This window comes from Limulus polyphemus, unplaced genomic scaffold (genome assembly GCF_000517525.1).
Source record: "Limulus polyphemus unplaced genomic scaffold, Limulus_polyphemus-2.1.2 Scaffold845, whole genome shotgun sequence".
In the NCBI taxonomy this organism is placed as follows: Eukaryota; Metazoa; Arthropoda; class Merostomata; order Xiphosura; family Limulidae; genus Limulus; species Limulus polyphemus.
The window spans coordinates 374,880-382,624 of NW_013666455.1; the positions used below are offsets into that span (position 1 = coordinate 374,880).

Consider the following 7,745-nt stretch of genomic DNA (forward strand, 5'->3'; position numbering starts at 1 on the left):
TTACTATAAAACACAGAATGATTCTGTTATGCCGTGTCTTCTGAGGTTTTTTTTGGTGAAAATATTTTACTATAAAACACAGAATGATTCTGTTATGCCGTGTCTTCTGAGGTTTTTTTTGGTGAAAATATTTTACTATAAAACACAGAATGGTTCTGTTCTGTTCTGTTATGCCGTGTCTTCTGAGGTTTTTATGGTGAAAATATTTTACTATAAAAACATAGAATGGTTCTGTTATGCCGTGTCTTCTGAGGTTTTTTGGTGAAAATATTTTACTATAAAACATAGAATGATTCTCTTATGCCGTGTCTTCTGAGGTTTTTTTTTTGGTGAAAATATTTTACTATAAAACATAGAATGGTTCTCTTATGCCATATCTTCTGAGGTTTTTTTGGTGAAAATATTTACTATAAAACACAGAATGGTTCTGTTATGCTATATCTTCTGAGGTCTTTGGATGAGAATGAACTTACTATAAAAACATCGAATCGTTGTATTACGCCAAGTCGTCTGGTGTCTTTGGGTAGGATTTCTTATCATAAAAACGGAATTATTGTATCAGGGCATGTTATCTGAGGTAGGGTTCTCTGACCTTATCTTATTTTATCAGTTTTATTTCTTAATACGAAAAATAAAATGATACTTTACATATAATGTAGAAAATTTCGGATAAGGCTTTGTAAACCTGAAAAATACATACAACAGTAAAGTAATGCCTAAAAGTGGAATAGCTAGAAATTACTTTCAATTCAAAATAGCTAATTGTACGATATTAATGTGAACTTACTTATTATGTACATTATAGTTTTCACTACCCACTTTTTTACGCATTTACCTAGTTAGAATATCGTAGGGAGATTACAGAAAAATGGTGAAACGGCACCGGTTTCGTCAGCGCTAAGAGTCTCGTATACGGTTCTGATTTCTTGAATCCTAACATATAACGTGCTGTGCAGAGAAGAAACGCAACGTTTTTTCGACGGAAGAATCTTCACATTAAACTATCTGATATATATATCCATTTATGTGATATCGAATCCGAGCTGCAATGATTTTTACATCATTTTTAATAAGTGTCTTGAGAAGTATCATCTTAATATCTTTCACATCAAATGAGAAGATCGTCGTACAAACGTTATTGAAGCAAGAGGTAATGTCATTGAATCAGTGGTCTTCAAACACGAACTCAGCTGGCTTTGACACTGTGTGCGAATACCTAATTGCTGTCTCTCGAGCCAAGTTCTCTACTTCCAACTCATTCATGGCCAGAGATCTCGAGGCAGACAGATAAAACGTAAAATGCTATACAGACACTCTGAAGACATATCTTAAGAAAACAGACTACGACAGCAAGAGCTGGGAGGAGCTGGCCACCGACCAAGACCAGTAGCGCTGCAACCCATTTCGAAGCAAAAAAGAGAGAAAGTGGAGAAAGAAAAAAGAAAGAAATATAGGCTCCCGGGCTACCGTCCACTGCGACACACGTGCAACATTTGTGGATTGATTTGTCGTTCAAGGTCCAGATTTCTAAACCACATGAAAACTGACCAATGTGACGTGGTAGAGACCATCCTCGAATCGATGGATCGTCAACAAATGAACTGAACTATATGTTTAAAGCTATACTGGAGATCACACTTTTAATACTCATCTTTCATTAATACATAGGTACAGGTTTAATGCTATACTCAATACACAGTTACATGCTTAATAATCAAACTGCTGATTTCCCAAGCCCAGGTGTCAACGATAGGTCACCCACGTTTCACATCTGTAAAAACTTTGAGGATGGCTATGTAAACCTAAATTTTGAACATGTACGTACTGAGTATTAACTATAACATTAAGCATGTAACTGAATATTAAGATAGGATGAAACATATAACAGAGTGTTAAGTATAGCATTTAACATGTAACTGAGTATTAGATATAACATGAAAATGTAACTGTCTATTAATTACAGCATTGAACATATACTTAAGTGTTAAATATAGAATATAACAGATAAATAAATATCAAGTATAACATGAAACCTAATTGTGTATTAACTACAACATTAAACATATAACTGAGTGTTAAGTATAGCATTGAACAGGTAACTAATTACTAAGTATAGCATGAAACAAGTAACTTTATATCAACTATATCATCGAGTGTAGTACTTGGGTTTAACTAAATATTAAGTATAACATGAAACAAGTAACTGAATACCATCTATAGCATTGAGTGTAGTTCGCGAGTGTAACTAAATATCAAGTATAACATTAAATAATATATTGTATATCAGCTACAGCAACGAGTGTAGTTCTTGGGTGCAACTAAATATTAAGTATGACATAAATCAAATAACTTTTTATTAACTACAGCACTGAATGTAGTTTTTGAGTAAACCGTTGTTAGGTGTCTGGGTTTAAAATATTTCTATTTTATTTTCTTAGAACTGAGTCCCAAGGACGTACGTATGTCTTAAAATATCCTACCTTCACCATGAACTAGTGTCCCCCAATACTCCCCCACTAAGGTGTAGTAGGCTTTGTTTGATTTGCCTGTTTACCGACATGCTGACCCGGAGGAAGAGGTGGGAGGGGAGGGGGAAACCAGATAATAGCATCGGTGCCTTATATCGGCAAATACTTGAACCTCGCAGGTTTTCTACTGGAGTTGTCTAATATTTTAATACAAGTGATCCGTATATGGTAAAACCGACCGGTTAGGTCACTAGCAGGTCTCTTTCCATTTCAATTTCAACCGTCTCTTGACGTCAGCTCTTCTGATTCATGACATTATATCATTGCTTTTTTCTTATAACTATTTCATTTCTTTTGTTTTTAATGGCATTCGAATAGTACCATTGCTTCAGGCAGCTTTTATCACGTGCTTTAGGAGCAGTTTTCTGCATGTCCGTCAACGTCCAGTGCAAGTCTGTTCAATCGAGCATATTTGTGATCATGATAAATTCGCAGATTAGATATTAAACCAATTACATTAAAAGTAATCATACTTTAGACCTAGCCACTCCAATGCTGACGGACAGGTTTTTGTCTAGCTTTATCGAGCCAATGACTGAACTTGTTTTAAAGTAGAAATAGAAATGCCCGGAATGTCACGTTACTGCCCATGTAAAATAAATACGATGGGTTTGAATACATTGCCTCATAACGTGTGTTTTTACAGAGGCTAGTCAAGTTATGTATGTAAAGTTTACTTTTGTGGTTTTAAACAATCCGTACATTCTTAGTTTTACTAATTTTTCTCAAGGCTTGTAAATTGCGTTATTTTCAAGTGTAATAAACTCTTCGGTGGAATATAACAGACGAATGTTTTCTTGCCGACAAGCTACACTTTCAAGTAAGCTGAAGGTTAATGAGTTCCAGTCTTAAGTCACACATTAAGATTCTCCTTTTAATTCCCGAACCCAGCAAAAGATAGGTTATTCTCTTGTTTGTTCTCTCGTTAAGCAAGTGGTAAACATTCGAAAAAAATGAGACATTATATTACGCTCGCTACCAATGCCGACTCAGACTCAATATAAAAACAAAAACCAATTTTGATGAAAACTATGTATACCTAAAGTAATACCAAGCGACGTAATTTCTATTTGTTTGTTTTAGAAGTTTCGCGTAAAGCTACACAAAGGGCTGCCCATAACTGCTCTTAATTTTTAACTAATAGACTAGGTGGAAGCCAGGTAGTCAGCATCATCGATCGTCAACTCTTGAGCTACTCTAAACTGACCAAATAGATGGATTTGACGTTACTCTTATAGAATATGTATGTATGGTCCCAAAATGCAGAGTGTATTTTTGTAGCTATAAACCGCGAGCCACGAACCATTGGATTCCCATTGGGCCATGCTCGACCCCTTGCTTTAGGTCAACTTCTTCGCATCAGTGTAGTCATATGGTGAACCATTATTGTTTTAAACACGCATTACCAAATACCCAACACACATAAAATGTCTTACTTTTTTACGTGTTAAAATGTCAGATTCCATGTTAACCAAGACAGTACATACGTAATTTCATCACGTAGTCATAAGATTCAACACTAACTGGAAAGACTGACGTTAGGGTTCCTCCCTCTGCTAAACCCACTGCTAACAGTATTAATTTTCAACTAATTTTACTTTTAGAATTATGAAACAGCAACAACAAAAATTAACAACACAGGAAGATGAGGACGACTGGTAGCTATATAAAAAAAAGTTAAAATGTTAATCATTATTTTAGGTAACAAATATTCTGTATTCTGATCTTACAAAATTTCATTTCTTTTGATAAATAGAGTATATTTCATTCATTGAAATTTTTAAATACTTCTCTCAGAAACATTTGTAGAAGTAGACTAAACTTAATAGTAATGTGTAGTTTTATCCATTTGTGTAATTACTATAACGCAAAGCAAAAAAAAAAAAAGATTAGTTCATTGTGTTGGCGTAGAGTGTTGCGCTCTGTTGGCCACATTTTCTACTAGTTTCTCTAAATCGATTATTTTAACAAGTGTTATTTAAACACGCCCATTACTTGTTCATTATGATAAACAATTTTTTGTTCTAAATTGATGTTGAAGAAACATGTTTGCGATTGTCAGATAAGCAATGGTTTCTCCAGCTATTGTTTTTTACGTCTCTTCTGGAACAAGGAATTAGCTTCAGCTTGAACACACACACAACGTGTGATTCAATGGGGATCATAGTGCTTGAAAACTAATGTTATTTTTGCTCTAAGAGTATGATACATCCAGAATGTTGGGGAGCTTCTATTAAATGTTATGTATAAATGAAGTAATCTGGCGCTCTGTGGGAAGTGCCCTACGAAATCCAGTTTTGTAAATTTTGTGATTATGAAGGTTAATAAGTGTATGTACTATTATTATATATGCTAAATGTAATATTGAACAGTCAGAAATAATTATTATATCTGTAAAAAAGTTCTACCATTTTACTTCGCAGGTTGCGGTTAATTGTTGGAACTAATGCTCCATAGTAAATAGCATTAGCATACGACCTCCATAGATAAGATCTGTAAATAACCCAGCAGTTAATATATATAGTTTAATATATCATTCTAAACTGGAGTATACAATGACATAAAACAAAAATGTATAGTGATTAGGTGGATACTCTCGCTGTAAGCGATATTTGTGGCAATTAACTCAACAATATACTATGTGTTTCGATCAGTTTGAAAGATTTAGGTTTGTCCTAAATCCATATATTAAGTTAACGGCGCAAACGAAAGTTTTAATGAAAAGATAGATAATTAAAAAATCAAGAATATTAAACATATAACCAATATAGTAATGAAACGAACGTTAATGAAAGAATTGAATATAATTATTTACAAAACATATAAAAATTACTTCAAGTATTAACATCACGAATGCTTGGCGAGCTACCTTTGGAGTGATTATCATTACCATCAACGCGAAGTTCAACTTCACCTGGTAAAGAAACATTGAACTATAGTAGAGAAAAGAAGTTTGTAACATGGTAAATACTGTCTATCAAAGCAATATCTCGATACCTATATCGTCTTACTTTATTGTTTTGCATCAGTCATTTTCATGAAATTAATTTATTTAGGAAAACAGCTTCATTATGCTATATTCTCACCTATTTATAACTAGCATGCTATTTGTGGAATATACCACTCGAGGAAGAAGAATTTTCTAATTAAATTCCTGTCGACAGAGAAGACAGATCCTTTCAAAAAGAATATCGTTTTCTTAACTACTAATTTGCTAGGAAATATAGCTTTAGTTTTGTTTAGTATTGAAGCTTCTATATCGGTGAAGTTACATTCACATAAAAACGTATTAGTGTTCAACATTATCTTTTGTTCGGGATGCCTGTATTCAGCGTGATTCATAATTCGCGCATCATTGTTGGGGCATTGCAAAACACTGGAGGATCATAAGCAAATAAAAACGTCCATGACAGAAACACTGTAGGTCGCACTGTTTCTTCACCAGAGGGCTGGTTAAGTATAATGAAGTTGGATCCCTCTACTTCTTCCAAGACAGAAACACTGTAGGTCGCACTGTTTCTTCACCAGAGGGCTGGTTAAGTATAATGAAGTTGGATCCCTCTACTTCTTCCATGACAGAAACACTGTAGGTCGCACTGTTTCTTCACCAGAGGGCTGGTTAAGTATAATGAAGTTAGATCCCTCTGCTTCTTCCATGACAGAAACACTGTAGGTCGCACTGTTTCTTCACCAGAGGGCTGATTAAGTATAATGAAGTTGGATCCCTCTACTTCTTCAATACTCTCAGCAGCATTTCAAAGCTTATTACACTTGTAGCTTACACTGAACTAATTATACTGAATGACAAAAATTGACGTAACAGTGGTGCAACAGCTACTGCTTTTGCTGACAAGCACCCTGACAGAGGTACAAGTCCAAGATCAACAGTAGCCAGATTAAATCTTTGGCTTTGTTTCACAAATATATAAGTAACGAATTAGTGAAACTATTATTTCAGACTGGAAGCATAGCAGTTGACATTATTGAACAACCCTCTTGTGGTCAAATAGTGCGACACTAAATGTTTTTGTCATGAATATATTTATTTTGCATGACATTATTCACGTACTTTTCAGTCTTCGTGATGCTTCGACAATGTTGCATGAATTATAAATAACCCTGTAGCTCAAAGTAGCTCAAAACATTATTGGACAGTGTACAAAGATTTAGTTACTGAACTGCAAACACTTGGAGCATGTATTCTGCATACAAATAATAATTCGTTACGATAGTAAACACAGAAGAAAATTAAAAATCCAATTAATCCACCGTTTAGTGGTAAAGCGGCTCGTCTGAAACCAAAAGTTTTAAGAGAAGTATAAAAATCTTTAATTTAAAATGAATTATCTCGTCTGTTTTTACAGTTTTTCATGAGAAATGAAATTTCGTTTATTCATAAATCATTTGGTGCCTAAACAATAGTTTCTTGACTACGTTTGTTTCTCTGGTAATTACATCCCTGACTTTCAGACATAAACAATAGTTTCTTGACTTACGTGATGAATTTCTGAAACTTTTTCTAAAAAAAGTAACATTTGTTTCTCTGGTAATTACATCCCTGACTTTTAGACATAAACAATAGTTTCTCGACTACGTGATGAATTTTGAAAGCTTTATCTAAAAAAGTAACATTTGTTTCTCTGGTAATTACATCCCTGACTTTCAGACATAAACAATAGTTTCTCGACTACGTGATGAATTTTGAAAACTTTATCTAAAAAAGTAACGTTTGTTTCTCTGGTAATTACACCACCATGGCTGACTTTTATGCACAAATAACTGTTTCTTGACTACGTGATGAATTTTTGAAACTTTTTCTAAAAAAAGTAACATTTGTTTCTCTGGTAATTACATCCCTGACTTTTAGACATAAACAATAGTTTCTTGACTACGTGATGAATTTTTGAAACTTTTTCTAAAAAAAGTAACGTTTGTTTCTTTGGTAATTACATCCCTGACTTTTAGACATAAACAATAGTTTCTTGACTACGTGATGAATTTTTGAAACTTTTTCTAAAAAAAGTAACGTTTGTTTCTTTGGTAATTACATCCTTGACTTTCAGACATAAACAATAGTTTCTCTACTACGTGATGAATTTTTGAAACTTTTTCTTAAAAAAGTAACATTTGTTTCTTTGGTAATTACATCCCTGACTTTCAGACATAAACAATAGTTTCTTGACTACGTGATGAATTTTTGAAACTTTTTCTAAAAAA

General features: G+C 33.7%; 1 protein-coding gene across 1 annotated transcript in view; it reads left to right on the plus strand.

Moving 5' to 3' along the window:
• LOC106460835 overlaps positions 1-7,745 on the plus strand; it is a 54,694-nt gene that overhangs the window by 31,320 nt on the left and 15,629 nt on the right. The gene's annotated exons all lie outside the window — the stretch shown is intronic.